Source organism: Urocitellus parryii, chromosome 11 (genome assembly GCF_045843805.1).
Source record: "Urocitellus parryii isolate mUroPar1 chromosome 11, mUroPar1.hap1, whole genome shotgun sequence".
In the NCBI taxonomy this organism is placed as follows: domain Eukaryota; kingdom Metazoa; phylum Chordata; class Mammalia; order Rodentia; family Sciuridae; genus Urocitellus; species Urocitellus parryii.
Window position 1 is genome coordinate 41,129,231 of NC_135541.1, and position 18,503 is coordinate 41,147,733.

Consider the following 18,503-nt stretch of genomic DNA (forward strand, 5'->3'; position numbering starts at 1 on the left):
TCGAACTTGGGATTCTCCTACCTCAGCTTCTTGTTTATTTGTTATCCTTGCAATGACAAGTATGCACCACCACACCCAGCTAAAGAGTAATCTTTAACAAGTGAAAAATTCTCATGTTTTTCCAATATGTAGCTTATGAAGTGTTTTAAAATATATTGTGTGCTGGAACCTCACAGCTACTCTTTGAAGAAGATATTTTTATTGCTCCAAATTTCCAGGAAAAGAAACTAAGGATAAAGATAATAAACGACTTTCCCAACTCCCTCTCATCCTTAGAAATTTACAGAGAAGAATTGGAACCCATCTCTTTTGGGTTATATTCTTGGACACTTTTCTCCAAACATCAGAACTGGGCCAACTACGTAGGAATGCATCACTTGTGGAGTGTTTTTTAAAAAAAGAAAAAAAAAAGCAGGTTTCAGTCTCCACCTCCAAAAGATTCCAATTAATAGGTGTCGAAGCCCTAAAATCTATGTATGTATAAGACACTAAAAAAGTCTCCAGTGCAGCCAGGGTGTTAACTAAGCCCTTGCCATGCTTACTAAACTATGTTGGATATAAGAATAATAGCAAGGAATGAAATAGCAGGGAATGAATTGGACATAGTTTTTACCCTTATGGAGGTGAGACGAGTATGCACAATGACTAGAAAAATAAACAAATATTTAAAAATTGTTAAGTATGGGGAAGGAGAAAAAGAGGCCAGTAATGATCTGATTTGGATAGGGCAATAGGGAAAATGACATTGAAAAAGAAGGCCGAAAGGGTGACACTGGCTGACTGGGCACAGGCGTTGGCAGAGAGACAAGTGTGTGGCTATAGCTACAGTCAGAAGAATTTGCTGTCTTTTGGAAGACAAGAGGAGGCCTATGGCACTGGAGACAGCTGAGCAAAGAGGATGAGACAAGGCCATTATGATGGGGGAGACCACAGGATCCAGGGCCTGAGGACCACGGTAAGAGATTGAGACTCTTAAGTACAGTGGAATGCCAATCAAGGATTTCCTGTAGGAAAATTTCAATCAGATTTGCATTTTAAAATGATGTGGATGAAGAGTCATGAAAGGAAGAGGGGCGAAGGGGGATTCAGGGAATCTCTGAAGGTGATTGTAATGGAAGTCAAAGTGAGAGATGGCGATGCTTTAGACTGGCGTGGTTATGGAGGAGCTAGCAGGAACTGGATAGATTTAAGAAGTATTTTGATGGGAGTATAAATATTTGTTGAGGAATAGGGAGGGAAGTATGAAAAATTATCCTGGGTTTCAGTTGTTAGTCATCAGAAAACCCAAATGAGTTGAGAGCCATTTTGAACTGGGTCAATGTGGAAGAGAGATTTATTTAGGGATATAGAAAGATGGGTTCGTTTCTGTCTTACTAAGTTTGAAAGAGTATTTAAACATTCAGGTAGATGTGTAAGAACTTGGCTAGAAATAAACTTTTTTTGAATTTTCAGCATAGACATGGCACTCTTAGCCATAGACGTGGTGAGGTCCCTTAGGAAGAGATGGCGAATCAATAATAGAGGAGCTGTGATAGAATTCTGAGGAATGGGCCAACACAGAAGGCTAACACTCACCTGGGTGCTGTTGATTTTCTTCTTCTTCCTTTCTCCCCACCCTTTTTTTTTTTTTGTGGTGCTACAGATTGAACCCAGGGTCTTGTGCCTGCTAGGCAAATACTCTACCACTGAGCTACATCCCCAGCCTTTTATATTACTTAGAGACAGGGTTTCACTGAGTTACCCATGCTGGTCTCCAACTTGCGATCCTCTTGCCTCAGCCTCCAAGTAGCTGGGGAATACAGATGTGTACCATCACACCTGGATCTGTCATTACTTTTTCTCTCTTTTTTTTTCCTTTCAATTAAGAAAATCGGTTTTATAGTCCACAGGCCTTTATTTATTTATTTACATTTATTATGCCATGAACTTATAGAGAATAGGTTCCAGCAGCTCAGGATCCTTTCCATTTCTTCTCACAAAATGTGGTTCTCTGGGTGGAGCTGGCTGGCACTTCAGCTGAACCCAGGGAGCCTTCTCTTTGGCTTCCTTCTTTTTCTGATCATTTTCCTTCACACATTTCAGGAAGCTGTCTCGGCTCTTAGAGTGCTTCATGTGCTCAATACACACATCAATTCTCTTGGCAAGAATCTTGCCCTTAACTTGCTTATTCACCACAATGCCAACTGCATGCTGGGTAACACTGCAGACTCTTCCGGTTTTGCCATGATAACATGTGGGTCATTCCTTTATGAACAGTACCCATTCCCTTAATGTCTACAATGTCACCCTTCTTGTAGATTCACAACTATGTGGTCAAAGAAACAACCCCATGTTTTCTAAAAGGCCTAGAGAACATATTTGGGGTTCCTCCCCTCTTTGCCTTTGTGTTTATCATCTTGGTGAATTACTGGAATATGGCAGTTCTGGCCATGAGGCATTACTTATGGATCTATAAGAGGTCAGGGTAGAGAAAACCGTGATAGCACTCATCACCCTATAGTTAAGTCTTTGTTCATTGTTCATTTGACTATAAGATGTTGAAGAATGAAGGATGGGACCAGAGTTTATTTTAAAATTTTAATTTCTCTTTTATATTCTTTCCATGTTTAGAGTGAAAATTTTCTCTCTCAAGTAAGAAGAAAATAATAGTAAACATTCATTGCAGAAGAGTAGGCCAGGCACTGTGGCAGCCCAGCTTCTCTGCCACCCAACAAATGCCCACATAATTGAAGACAAGCAGTGACTTGCAGGCTGGTCCCTTATTCTTATAAAGTGGTTGTATTAGTCTGATCCTCCAAGGATCAGATTCCAACGTAAAGCTGAACAGGTCAGCTCATCAATCCTGAACACCCCAACACTTAGCACACAAGGCACCTCAACGAACTATGCATTCTGCTAAGAGCTTTACAATCGCCATATGACTCAATAGGCCAAAAGTATACTATCTTCTTTTTACAGAAGAGGAAACTTATACTCAGAGAAGTTACATTATTTTATTTATTTAGTTTTGTACTACTGGGGATTGTACCTGGGGTGCTCTACCACTGAGCTACATCTCCAGACCTTTTAAATTTTTGTTTTTATTTTGAGACAGGGTCTTGCTAAATTCCCCAGCTTGGACTTGAACTTGTGATTGCCTCAGTCTCCTTCGTAGCTGAGATTACAGGTATGCATCACCGCATTGGACATTAAGAATCAAATCAATTAACGTGACTTCAAAGTCCAGTGGGCAAGATTTTTGGCAATTCTCTGTGTCTTTGTTGTCTTTTATGGAACAGAATTTTGCATTTGATAGTGTCCATTTTATCAATCTGTGTTATGATTTATGTAGTATGAATTATTTAAATAATCTTTCCATACTTTGATGTCATAAAGATATAATCTTGTATTGTCTTCAAAATTTTTTAAAGATCTTTTTTTTTAGTCTATCTGAAATTTATCTTGCAAATGAGGTGAAGCAAGGAATTAATTTTATTTATTTACGTGTGTGTGTGTGTGTGTGTGTGTGTAGGAAGCTGTCCTAAGACCATGTATTAAAGGTTTTTTCTTTCCTCCCCTTTTTTTTTTTGCTATATCTGACATTCATCCGTCCAGTAACCACAGATGAAGAACCAGCTGAGTATTGGTCAAACACTTTTAATGGGGAAAGTTTTGAAATGCAGAAGGCTAAGAGGATCCAGGCAGAGTTGGTGAACCCCAAAAGATGTTAATATAAAATAGCTATCAAAATTTTGTGATATATCTTAGATCCATTTTGTAGCAATATAATGTGTAAATAAATAAGCGTGCAGTCTCATTTTAGGCTCAAGTTAGGTAGTCCCAATACTAGGAAGTCCTCTAAGAGCTCCTTAAGCTTTGTTATGTCTTTTGCTTTTTTTTCTTCTTTTAGTGCTCTTTGTTTCTTTAGAAATTTCTTTGTTTCTTTAGAAATGTTGGCCACATCACATCATTGCCTGTTTACCTATTTTCCCCAACAATAACAAAAAATCTTGAATATAGTAAACCTGCCTAATTTATTTCATATCCTAGGACAGGGCCTTTGTTCCAGTCCACAGTTGCTAAATAAATTAATATGTAACCTTTTGGTTGTACCTGTTTAACTTCAGAGGTGTGAAGTTCATAGCTGACCTTGCTATTGACCAATTGCAGACTCATATGAAATCCAGGGGATAATATAAAAAGAAAACTTATACACACACATCCCAAGTGTCTTTTTAAAGAATGGGCTCCAACAGCAAAACTAGGGGGCAAATCTAAGCCATAGACTATTCTACCCAGGAGAACACCAAAGACAATCCCCATATGGCAGGCATTCAGAGAAGGAAGCCATATTCGTGGAGGCGTCCCAGGTGGAAACTAAGAGGAGATGATGAGATAAATAAAGAAGAGTATTAGAAAAGAATAATGAAAGGACAGGTAGATGGCATGTGATGAAGAGTCAAAAAATTCCACTGATGCAGTTGTTACACTATAAACTCTAATTTCCAATTAAATTAGGTATAATGATATAGGGTCGGTGGAGGGAGAAGAGGGTGCTGTAAGAATACTAAATGCTTGGATCACCATAGAAAGACAACAGATGATGTGTAGCTAATAAAATAGGAAATAGTAAAATGAGCATAGTGTTCAGAAACACGTAGGTGACTATTTAACTGAAGCTGCATTTGCAATCAAGGAAACAGCTGTGTTTCATTATAAGCCTCCTGGTACTTTTTTTTTTCCTTTTAAAAACTATGTGCATGTATTAGTTTGATGGAAAAGTTTCAAAACTAAGTGAGCCACTGATTTACAAGAGTTTTAGGTGAATCGACTGCCATCTGCCTGTGTGGAGAGCTGTCTGATGCTAGAGTGTGCATTTGGGGCCAGGGAAACTGTTCTTCTGACTCCTTGCTCCTTCTTGAGAGAGAGAGAAGGAATGTCAAGTACCCACCCAGACAGTGACACACGAGAATGTGTGTCTGAGGCTCCTGTCCGATCTCACAATAACTCTTCCAGGTGAGTACTATTATCTCCATTTTACAGATGAAGAAACAGGTTCAGAGACAATACCTGCACAAGTTGTTCTACTAACTGGAACTAGTAAGTGATAGAGCAATGATTTGAACTCAAGGCTGCTAGCACCAGAAGAAGCAAGTCTGAATAGTAAATTATGAATTATAATATAATTATAGTAAATAATAAATATGTTTATATATACTATAAATGTATAGTAAAATAATAGATATTTATGTTATGGTAAATATACTATATATTTATATTTATATAGTATGTGCAAATATACTGTTTAGATAGTTGTGTTTACTATATAATATATAAATATTATATTTATATTTATTACATATATTATATGCTATAATTTTAGAGTAAATCTGAAGTCCCAAATTTGTTTTCTACACTGCCATACAATCCCCTTCTTCTATCTGCAATCTCTTTCTATGCTCATCTTCTCATATCTGAGCAAGACTAGTCCCAGCCCCACATCTGCTCCTGCATCCACACTTAATGCTCCAGAGTATGTCCTTCCATCCATCTTTCTATAGAGATACAAACACACCTTTTCCAAAAGCAAATGGCATCATAGGATGCATCTTGAATTCTTTGTTCTTTTCCTCATATGTTTTGTCTCTCCATGTCAGTTCCGATTGTTCAATACAATTTCCCCCTATACACAATCTGTACTTTCCCACAGTATAAATTGCCTTCATTCATTTAATCTCTTGCATATTTCTACATGGTCATTTATCAGCATTTTAGCATTTTGATCCTCATAGCAATATTTTTAGTAAAGTGATTACTATTCTAGCTTGTAAAGACAGAGAATGGACGCTTAGTCAGAGAATGCTTTGCTATTTGCCAATAACCCTACTAGACAGGATTGATAGGGATTTTCCACTGTGCAGATAAGACTCTCAAGACTCCAAAAAAATGCTCCTCACTGGGCAGTGCCCTTGGCCACAGGGAGTGCCTCTATCACTCCTAGCAATAGCCAGGGCCTGTGCCAGGTGGATACAGGGACAGAGACATAAGCCCCTGTTCCTGTCTACTTTGATATGAGCAACTCTTAAGGGTCCTCTCAACTGCAGAGCTCACTCTGGGGTTGGCTGAGAGCTCAGTTACAATCATATCACTGTTGGGCTTCTTCCTCTGCCCAATCCTGCTGTCCTTGCCCCAGACAGTGCTTTCCAGTAAACTTTCTAGGTGCACTTTCACGTTCAGAGTGTGTCCCCAGGGAACCCAATCTAATACAGTACTGTTCTGGAATTCTGTTCCATATGTTCTTTATATAGTGCTCTTTCCCACCTTTGTGCATAGCACTTACCAATCCCTAATATATATTTATGTGTTTACTCATTATCTGTCTTCTTCTGTCTCCAGAATATGTGCTCTATGCAAACAGGGACTTTGCTTTGTTGTCTTTTGTATCTACAGCACCTAAAACAAGTCTGACAATCATTAAAAATAAAATACTGTTAGATTAGGGGGTGGTAGCACTTGTCTGTTATCCCAGCTACTTGGGAGGCTGAGGCAGGAGGATCATAAATGTGAGGCCAGCCTGGGCAACTTAGGGAGACCCTACCTCAAAATTTTAAAATAAACAAATAAAAGGGGCTGGGGACATAGCTCAGTGATAGAGTGAGTATCTAGCATGTGCCAGGCCCTGAGTTCAATCCTCAGTGCTTAAAAAAAATAAACAAAAAACATTGTTTAAAGAATTGAATCAATGTCTATGGGAACTGTGAAGGTAGACCAGAGAAGGGGATAGGACCAAGCCCTTTGGTGGCACAGATGGAGTGTGTCATCACTGAAGATGGAGTGAGGAAGTCCTAGTTCAACCCCATTTCTGGGTATTGCTTTGGACAAGTGTCTTAACTCATCTTAGCCTCAGTTTCTTCATCCATAAAATAAGGCAAATCATCAGACTACTTTGCAGGGATTTCAGAATAAGTGAATGAGATGCTGGGAGGCTTCCAGTGCTGGTCACAGCTCCCTCTGGCCAAGGGCAATGCCCAGGGAGGAGCACTTGAGTGTTGAGTCTTGAGTGTTGTTTTTGCATATCAGATACTTCCTGTGCTACTCTATTCTAAAGCTTTAAAATAGAAGCTAACCCATAAGCCCTCAAAACTCTTAAATGATTATTATAATTCTGAACAGGCTGCTACAAAAAAGTAATTACAAAAATCACAACTCTAAATTATTTTTCTAGACCATTGGGTTAAAATACTGGGGAAAATATAATTAGACAATGACTATCTTGCCAACCTGCTGCTGGAATATTTTCCCTAATTACAATGTAGATTTCATTAGCTGGTTCTGCAACATTCAGTCCAGGATACAAAAAAAACCCACTGGACAAATTATCTCCTGTACTCAATGGACAGAGCCTTTCATCTGAGCAACTGGAGCTCTCTGGGTATGTCATCATCATCTGTAGCAACCTTCAATAGTAGGTGTCATTTGGGAAACCAAGGAGGTTGGAGAACAGATTTTAAAGCTTGGTGAGACAAAATTAAGAATCCAGAAAGTAGGTTTGTTTTTGAGTCATTCCATCTGTCGGCTATGCCATTTTGAACAGGTCATTTATCCAACCATCCATCTATCCAATCAACCACCATTCCACATTTATGGAGACTTACTATGTGACAGATGCTGACCTAGATCCTAGAGATAGAGATGAGCCACTTCAGTCAAGAAGTTCGCCCTCTAGTGGAAAAGAGGGAAAACAGCAATTCCATATTTAAGTGTTAGCCCTGGCATTAAGTCCAATGTGTCTCAGGAGTTAGTCCTGTGCTAGGAAGGAAGTCTGTGGAAATGTGTTGCCCTTCATACTGACCGTGTCAGGAGGAAAGAGAAGGAATGAAAGTCCAGGCAGCTCCCAAAACACGTGGGTAGAGATAAAGTCACGAATGCCACATGTTTTTCATTTTCATGCTTTATGTTGGTTTTGTTGTTTAAAGCCACCCCCAAAACAGTGTTGGAGTACTGCCTGTTATTTCTGAGTGCAACAGCGGATGGATGTGTTGTATGGAGAAAACAGGCATGTTAAGAAAGTTTCGTGAAGGCATATTCGCTGTAAGTTCTTTGTTAATAAATCATCAATGTAGATTAAACAAGGTGTCTTTAAACAGAAACTCACATAAGAAGACATTATATGTATCATTGGAAATGATGTGACCAGAGGCTCACAGGAACCTGCATTTTTCCTAGGAACAATTTTCCCTCTTCACTAATCCAGTATTCATAGAGACTATGGAACATGAGTCCTGTAATAATAGGAATCCATAGTATCTCTTATCCTACACAACTTGGAAACCAAGTCCCTGTCCCCAATTTCTTCCCTTAGAGAGAAACTCAAATGTGAAGCTGCGTACAACTGGGCAGTGATATTTCCCCAGGTTCCCTGAAGGTTCAAATGAGCCTAGACACGTGCACCTCTTGCTTGTTTTGCATCTGGGCTTCATTGTCATTTTCCTACACCTCCACTGAGCTGTTTTGTCCCCTTTGTGCTAGACAAGGCTCATAAGGTTATGAACAAGTCCTAAGACATGACCCTGGGGAGTCTGGGCTCTTAGGATTGCCAGCCCACTCCCACTCTCTACTTTCCACCATGCTCCAAGTGGTTTGGAAGGATGGCTTCTCACCCTATGCTTGGAAGGATGTTCTGCCCTCCGCTCTGTCAGCCCCATTTGCATTAGAAGCATGTGGATGATTTTACCTGAGAATCCTTTCACGGGTGGTCACCTCATTTCATGGATTTCTTCAACCCTCCTTCCCCCTTTTGCCTCCAGAAATCTGAGCACCAGTGTGGTCTCTCTTCCCTTACATGACATGAGTGCTTTGCTCCTTCACTCTTACCTGGTGGGTCCCAGTTTTATACAGCGTACTTTATTTTATGGAGGCAAGCTGTGATGTCCTCCTCTTGTCATTTCTTGACCAGTTTTAATAAATGGAAAGAAGTTGGGACTGTATCTGATTAAACTTAGGTTAGAGGTTTTTGTAAAGAGTGGTTCCAGGGGCACTCAGTTTCATTTCCTGGGTCTTGCATGGATAATCAGTGCTCACTGTGCCAGAATGCCAGTAACCTCAATGTTTCCTCTATTTTTTTAAAAGAAACAGTCTCTCTAAGTTGCTGAGGCTAGTCCTGAACTGTTGGGCTCAAGTTATACTCCTGCCTCAGTGTGCTTAGTAACTGGGACCACAAGTGTATTCTACTATGCCCACGCTAATAATCTCAGTTTTTGAAAACAGCTATCCCTAGTCTTTGGAAGAATGAATTCCTTATGATTAGCCTGAAGAAGAGACTTTCTTAATGAAAGTTTAAAAAAAAAACTACTTAATTCTAATATCAATTGTTTACCACTCAACCTGTCAACAAGAACTAATCTAGATTTCTCCCTACTTACCACCATTAAGAAGGTTGTGATGGATTCATAAAATGACTTTCCTTGATCCCATCTCCAGCAACTCACAGGAAAAGGCAGGAAAAGGGACAGCCTTCTGGTGTACTTCCCATAAATCCCTGTTGTCCTCATGATTGAGTCTAGAGGCCGAGGAACATTTCAATGGTTATGGAAAAACAAGTAATTAAGAAAATTCAATAACTATTCCTGATTTTAAAAAGAGTTTTATAGAACCAGAATAGAAGGAAACTTTCTTAACTTAATAAAAGTATCTACTAATAAACCCTTACGATAAACACCACACTATATAGTGAGAAGTTAAAACCAATCTTTGTGAAAACAAGGTCATTTATCATCACTTATTTTTTTTCACCCCATATTTTATTAAAGGCCCTAGTCAGGATGGTACTATTAAAAAAAAAAAAAAAAAGCAGCATGGAGATGTCTCAAGACTAGAAAATAGAACCACCATATTGACCTAGCCATCCCACTCCTTGGTCTTTATTCAAAGGAACTAAAATCAGCATCCCATAGTGATATAGGCACATCAGTATTTTTAACAGTGCAATTCACCATGGCCAAGTGACGGAACTAGTCTAGGTGCCTGTCAACAGATGAACAGATAAAGAAAATTTTAAAAATTGTAAATAGGTAAAAGAAAGACCAATAGAGTAGAGGAAGGAGAACAGGGTAAGGGAGGAGGGGAGGGAAAGAAAGAGTACTTGGGACTGAAATGGAAAAAAATTATATTCTAAACATGTATGATTATGTCAAAATGAATCCCACTATTATGTATATGTAACTATAATGCTCTAATAAAACCATTAAAAAGAAAAAGTAAGAAATAAAAGATAAAGTGTCTCTTTGAAGGTATGATTTTCTCAAACTCAAGAAAATCTACAAATTATTGGAATTAAAAGGAGAACTGATCAACATTAATATTACAAGATCCATATATTAATGTTAACTGTATCTATATACTAACTTCATTTGATAATAATTTTTAAAAGAAGATCAAAATTTGAAGTAAAGAATACATCTAACAAGTATAAAATTCTTATGAATAAAAGTCTAAAGTCTAATTGTAAGATATTAACAAAGTTGATACAAAAATTGATATAAAAAAGATAGGGATATATGCAGTGTTCAAGAGTAAGAAGACACTATTCTAAAGATATGAATTTTCTCTCAAAAAAAAATGTTGGGGGGCTGGGGATGTGGCTCAAGCGGTAGCGCGCTCGCCTGGCATGCGTGCGGCCCGGGTTCGATCCTCAGCACCACGTACAAACAAAGATGTTGTGTCTGCCAAGAACTAAAAAATAAATATTAAAATTCTCTCTCTCTCTCTCTCTCTCTCCCACTCTCTCACTCTTTCTAAAAAAAAAAAAAAATGTTGGTAGATTCAATCAAATTCCACAAAGCTGGTGTTGGTTGTTGTTTTGGTAAAATTTGTCAAACTGATTCTAAAATTAACTTGGTGTATTAGAGCCCATACTTTGCAAAGATAATTTGGGGGTGGGGAGTGGGGAAGAAGGACTTGCTGTATCATCTAAAGGACTTAATATGAAGCTTTAGAAAGTAATGTTGTAAGGAATAGGTGGGTTAATGGAACAGAAGTGAGTCCCAAATGGCCAAGCATAGATGGGTTGATACACAATAGAGGTGGCATTAGAAACCAGTGGGAAAATGATGGGCATTCAATAAATGGGATGGGACAATTAGGTATGAGGAAAATATCTACATGAAAATAACTTTGTCATAAACATTAGAATATATTTTATGTTCTTATGGTAGGAAATAGGATCTTCCTATCTAAAAACCATAAGTTATAAAATAATAATAAAAATATTTTCAATGATCTGAAGAATTAAAATTTATATAGGTTGAGCATCCCTTATCTGAAATGCTTAGGACCAGAAGTATTTCAGATTTTTTATTTTTTGAGGAAGATTTTGGAATATTTTTGAACGTATAATGTAATGTCTTGGGGTTGGGACCCACGTCTAGACACGAAATGTGTATTTGTGCTTCTTATACACCTGGTACACAAAACCTGAACATAATTTTATATAATATTTTTAGTGTGCCTGTGTTTTGACTGTGACCTCTCATTTAAGGTCAGGTCTGAAATTTCCCACTTGTGACATGGTGTTGGGGCTCAAACTGTTTCAGATTTTGGAGCATTTCTGATTTCTGAATTTTGGGTTAGGAATGCTCAGCTTTTAAATATGTAAAAGTTTAAGTAAATTAACAGAGAAACAATCCAGAGGCAGATAATTTTGCAATGCATGTGACCAACGCAAGGTCTCCATCTTGAACATAAAGAACTCCCACAAATCAGTAAGAAAAACCAAAGCCCTATTATAAAAATAGACAAGAGGGCTCAGGATGTGACTCAGTTGTAGAGCATTTGCTTAGCATACATAAAGCTGTGGGCTCAATTTCCAGTACCACACACATGCACACCAAAAAAAGGCAAGATAAATGAATAAGCAATTCCCAGGTGAGGCCTATGCCTCCACCCTCCACAAATATAAAAATTTGCTCAAGCTTATAGTCACCAAAGTATTTGCATCTCAAACACTGAAATACCATTTCCCTGTCTTTGCACTGGCAAATATATAAAAGCCTGACAATACCAACTGGCACTCACACGAGGCTTGATGGATAGTACAACTCTGAAGAGAAATTTTGTAATCTCTATAAACTTGGAATTGCATAACCTTTAACTCAAGAGTAGTTCCACCTCCAGGGATACGTCTCAGAGAAACTCACATATGTTCACAGAGAGATATTAGAAAATATAAATAGCAGCACTGCTTATAACATCAAAAACATTGGAAATGGCCTCTATGCCCCTTAAAGGAGAATAAAAACTAATTGTGCAATGTTTATACGACAATATGCTATTCAGATGGATGAACCAAACAACTGACACATATCACTATGAAAAAATAATAAATCATTAATAGGAGAGTTTTATAGCTCAGGTTTCCAGGATACTCTGAAATTAGCATGAAGAGCTCAAAGGAACAAAATGTTTCAGGGGTGAGGAAGACAGGATTGACAGGACACAGGAAAAGCTCAACAGAGACCACAGCCTGTCTCCTGAGTCTCTCTGGGCTGATGTGGCTCTGCTGAGTTGTCCTTCTTGAAATAAGGGTTAAAGCCACTTGCATGTCTTATATTAGCAGTCAGTGGGCACAGGCTGCCCCCAAGAAAGTGGCATAACCTTGGCAAGGCAACTTCTTTGTGCAGAGGGCAAATTCCATTGTAAAACTTTAGCCCCCTGGGGGAGATTGGAGCTTCCATTCTGAAGGGTAATCTGACCCTGCACCAGAGTATCCACCACAGAAAGAGAAGTAGGCAATGCTTTAAGAAGAAGACAGATTACTAAGCATCTTAAAATATTAATCAGGTCAGCCAGGGGAGAAGGGCTCTTTTGACAGAGGATACTATGTGTATGATATGTCATTCTACCAAAAAGCACTTAGATGACCCACAACAGTTGAATGTTTTAATCTTATTGTCTTAAAAGAGCTCTTCCCAAATTGTTCATTTGAATTGCAAATATTTTCTCTCAACCCATTGCTTGTATTTTTATTTTGCTTTATGAAGTTTTAGCTTTATAATGGTAAATGTGTCAATTTTTTTTCTTGCAACTTCTGATGTTTGTGCCTTGCTTAAAAGCAATCATTAAAAGAATGAATGTTTTAATATTCCACTTGCAACATCAGGCTCCACTTCATGGTAAGCTCCCTTTGTTCAGACCATCGCTATTTTCAGGTGATCTAAGGCACTAGTCCTTTCCCCAGGGTACTGAAATCATGAATGACTTTTCCCTTTAGATGGCTTACTTTTTATACAGAGATTAAGCCTTCTGCTTAGTAGACCTTCGTACATACCTGCCTGCACAGTGTGCCTCCATTATTTCCACCTGTACTCCAGTTGCTCCTTCTAATTGTAATGGTTGGAAAACTAACAATTTTGCTTTTCATACTATCAATTCCACATGCTAATTAGGTTCTATCCCTTAGATGTTCCTTCAGGATATCTGTTAGGTGGGAGTGAGAGGAAGCCGTCTTTCTGCCTCTCTTGGGACGTTTTTTGCTGGCAAGTAGGACTATGAAACTGTGTGTTCCGTATTACTGACTCCCAGAGTCCATTCATGGGTAATGAGGTATGCTTCCTGATCTCTGGATGGTCAGAGCCACAGCTTCCCAAGGTTTAGAGGAAGCAGAAGGAGTAGTCTTCATTGCAATAGGGGTAAATCCTTAATTCCAGCAGGCGTTAATGGTGAGCTCAGAGGTTCTTATCTCTCCAGATGTTCATTAAGAATAACCTGCTGCGCTGGGGATGTGGCTCAAGTGGTAGCGCGCTCACCTGGCATGCGTGCTGCCTGGGTTCGATCCTCAGCACCACATACAAACAAAGATGTTGTGTCCGCCGAAAGCTAGAAAATGAATATTAAAAAAATTCTCTCTCTCTTAAAAAAAAAAAAAAAAAAGAATAACCTGCTGGTCATTCTTGACAGCCTCAAACAGAATATGTTTTATGTTCTTATGGTAGGAAGACCATAAGAACCTTTCTGACCATAAGACCACAAGACCGTATTCCCAAAGTTTTTGTGTCTAATTTTCTGTATTAATCCCTTCCTACATGAAATACCTACAGTGGTTTCTGTTTCCCACGTGGAAACTTTATGATAGGATATCTAAATAAGAATACTAACATCACTAATAAAGATAGTAACAATGATAAAAGCAGTAATAGTGACAACTAACATTTACTGAGTGTTCTGTCCTAGGCACTATTCTAAATGTTTTTGCAAGCTTAGTCCTTACACAACCTTTAAGTTAGTTATGACTGGTAACCTCATTTCCACAAGAAGAAACTGAATGAATCACAGAAAGCTTTCCCAAGGTCACACACCTAGGCAGTAGTGGGGGTAGATTAAACTTGGGCCATACTGACATTAATACCACAGAATAACAATGTCTAGGAAAATGTCTTTCTTCGCTATCTCCTGTTTCTCCCACCAGACCCAGGAGTTCACAGCCCCTCACTGTCTCTAGCATTCTAAAAATACTTTATTAGCTACTCATAAAGAACTAGTCAGATCTGACCATAAAAAGGACAATCCCATTATTATGACTCATACTCAATCTCTTCTCCATATGTACTGCAAAACCTGGTCAGCAAGCTCTAGGTAGGGCCTTCCCTATGTCAAGTCTAAATTGGGCAACAGGAAAATTTGTCTATTGACATAAGCAATAAATCATCAGGCTTTAAGTGTTCTAGAAAGATTTCAGAAAGGCAAGACCTGGGCTTAATCTTGGGTGAATCTGGAATAGTTGTCTAAGGAGAATGATGTTTCATTATCTTGTTCCTGAGTTATCACCATATATCTTCGGGGTGTGGGGAGACACTATTGACTATCTTAACTGACTCTGTTGATCACCAATGTTCTGGGTAAAGCAGGGCTTTGGTTCTGGGTGGGTGGTATCCAGAGAAACTCAAAAGGGCCTATCAGAAGGAACTGGCAGCAGCAATAGGGAGTTTGGGATTCTGGCTGGGATTTCAGTCCCTACTGGAGTGACCAGGGACAGAGGACAACAGGTGGACTTAGCAGTGTGTCTGAAGAGCAGAAATGGTGCCTTATCCATGGGATGATTATGAGGGCTGGGGTGCATATCAGAGAGGAATCTGGGACTGGGCCGACAATGCTAAACCTTCAGAGGCTGATATGTCCTATGTCTTCCTCCTTCCCCAATAAACTCAAAACTGTTCTCCAAATTATAGGAAAGGGAAGAACCTGGGGAGGGAGGACAGCAGGAGGTGTCATATAGCTCCAGCTTTCAAGGCCAGGGATACCTGGGGTATTAGGCTAGGCCTGTAGTGTCACTGCATACCAGCTTGGTCACTCTGGAGACTCAGGCTACCTAGGGATCCAAAAACCAGGCCTAACTTGTAGGTGGGAGATTGGGAGGTTTCAGAGACAATCAGAGCCAGCTGTGGGGGTCAAGCACCTCATGGTGCCTTCCTGCTACACTCCCTCCTTCCCTTCCTCCCCTTTCTCTTGTTTCTTTCCTTTTTTCTAAGATATAATCCAACACCATCAAAGTCACCATATTAAAGTATGGTTTTTAGTGTGTTCACTGGTTTTTCAGTGTATTTGCAGGGTTGTACAACCATCACCATCACCACCACCTAATTCCAGAACATTTTCATCACCCCAAAAGGAAACTCCATATCCATTAGCCATCACCCCCACTCCCTCTTCCTGCCCCAGGTCCTGGCAACCATTAATCTACTTTCTATTTCTGTGGACTTGCCTACTGTGGATATTTCATGTAACAAAATCATACCTGTGGGCCTTTCACTTCTGGCTCCTTCACTGAGCACCATGCCTTCAACTTTATCTGTTTTGCCATGTGAGTCAGGATTTCACTGCTTTTTGTGGCTGAACAGTATTCCATTGTATGGATACACTGTGCTTTATTTATTTTATTTATCCCTTTATCAGTTGATAGCCAATTGGGTGGTGATATATGCTTTTTTACTTATGCATGATTTTCTTTAATTTAACTAGAGATGTCTGGTTAAATTACTGTCTAAGCAGTTCTGCCTTAGAGGACTCTCTTTCATTTTGGGATTTGATGATAGCTGTTGATTGCCTGAATCTCTTTTCACAAGAAACACAAATATACCCATCTCTAAAATGGCATCTGACTCCCTCGAGGATCTTACCCAATTCTGTGGCTCCTGATTAAGTTACACACAGTACGTACCACCTCACGGAAATCTTTATTTCTTGGCACTACCGCTGCTCTGCTGGACCTTTGGCCTAGTATGCTTTCCTCCCCCACCTCTGCTTGTCCAAATCCTATTATTCATTTTATTGAGATTCCATTTTTTTTCTAAAAGTCCAGGGCTCCCAGTGTATGGTCCTGCCTGTCTGCAAGACCAAAAGAAAGTGCATGCTCCAAGCAAGACTCCCAGCTGGACTCCGTGTGCACAGATCAGGAGGTGGGGCTGCTGTATTCCTAAACCAGAGTCATGGCAGATTTCTTTTCTTTTCCTTATGCAGCAATAAAAAAGGCCCCCATTCTTTCAAAGCCTTGTTTTTATGTTGTTATTTTATTGTTCTCTCTCCTAAGGAGGAAGGGAAATTCCCTTCTGAGTCCTTGGATGGCTGATTCCACCCTTGCTGAAAGTAGAGAAGCCCTGGGTGAAAAGAAAGTTCAGTTCATATGGTTTTTGTCCAAGTGGAGAAAGGGCTGGGCTGTTCTCCTTGCCTTGCTCAACCAGGTCTGATGCTCTTTCTAATCCTCATTTGCCCCTGATAAACACTATCTGCCCCAGCAACACAGAGCCCACTTTATATTTGTCCCAAATCAAGTCACCTACGCACCTGTGCCATATTAAAAGGTATACTATCTCACTGCCTTTTTTTTTTTCATTTAAATCACTTTCTCCATCTATAGATGCTGTGGAACAGAACACAAGATGATGATGGAAATGCTTGAGCAGCTCTCCCTGTAATCTCATCTGCAGTGATAAAAATACTCAGGCTGTACCATGTTGTAAAGCAAACGAAGCCTCATAATTACCCATATTATGTTGCACTTTTGATTAGCAAATACAATTATGTATAATCTCACCTGCCTTTGTGTTTTTGAGGAAATTGCAAGAGAATAGGTCTTCTGGTGCAAGCTGCCCTTGCTAATCAGTTGATGCAAGCCTCCTGAGCTGTCATTGCACTTGAACAAATGAAGACAGACTGTTTCTTGGTGGGGCTTGTTAGCTAGCTTTCTGTCACTGTGACAAAATACCTGAGATAATCAACAAGAGGAAGAATTTATTTTGGCTCTCACAGTTCCAGAGGTTCGAATCCATGATCACATGGCCCTGCAGCTTTGGGTCTGTAGTGAGGCAGAACATTCATGGTGGGAGCACATGGTAAAGTGAGATGTTCACCAAATGGCAGTCAGGAAGCAAAATAAGTAATAACAAGGGGCCGAGGTCCCAATATCCCCTTCTGGATCATGGGACTGAACTTCCCAGGGACTGAACTTCCTTCCACCAGGTTCCACCTCTTAACGATCCTACCACCTCCAAATAATGCCATGGGCTGGTGACCAAGCCTTTAACACATGGTCTTTGGGGGACATTCAAGATCCAAATGATAGCAGGTGTTCAACTCCCACCCATTTTTCAGAACAAATGGTTCTGCTTCAATTCTTATCTTTTCCTTATATAGTAGTACCTTCTCAAACATGTTCCAAGATCCTGCTGAATGCCTGAAAATAAGTATAGTACTGAACCCTATATATGCTGTTTTTATTTATATATACATACCTATGATAAAGTTTATAAAAAAGGCACAGATTAATAGTAATTAATAACAAATAAAAAATAATAAAACAAAACTGTTATAATGATTTACTATAATAAAAGTTATTTAAACAGGAATTAATTGTGGAAATTTCTATTTAATATTTTTGGATCACAGAAAGAGAAACTGCAGCTAAGAGAGAAAACAAGAAAATCTGATATCTGAATGTTACAGAACTCATTCCCCATCAAAAGGAAGGATCTGCCTTCCATTCTTTTTTAAAAATTTCTCCCAATTATTTATTTATTCATCAAACTGCTATGAAGTGCCTTCTAAATGTATGGTAGACATTATTTTAGGATCTGGAGTTACAAAGTTTAAAAAGGTTTGGCTCAGTTGAGTGAGCAGCAGAAAAGTAAAGAGACAAATTAAAAACCAAAATGTGACTGGGGCCACTAGAGAGGTAAGCACTGGGTATTAGAGGAGCCCAGCCCAAAGGCCCTTCATGGGGAATAAGAGTAAGAGAACAGGAAGGCTTTTTGTGGAAATGACATTTGAGTTGAATTTTGAAAGTTGCATAGAAAGATAAAAATGGTGTGACCAGGGAGATGTTTTGAGTATGGGGAGAGGAGCGGGAAAGCCTGCGGGAACTGCACTTTTGGGTTGGCAAATGGCTCAGAATGACTGGAGCTAAGAGCCCAAGGTATGTGTACTTTGGAAGGCAGAGGGGGAGTGGCAAGAGCTGAGACTAGAGGGAGGAAAGGGCA

The 18,503-nt window shown here is 39.3% G+C and overlaps 1 pseudogene; it reads right to left on the minus strand.

Annotated features, from left to right (window-relative positions):
* Positions 1-1,914: 1,914 nt before the first annotated feature.
* On the minus strand, positions 1,915-2,395 carry LOC113178352 (large ribosomal subunit protein eL21 pseudogene; annotated as a pseudogene).
* Positions 2,396-18,503: the final 16,108 nt, after the last annotated feature.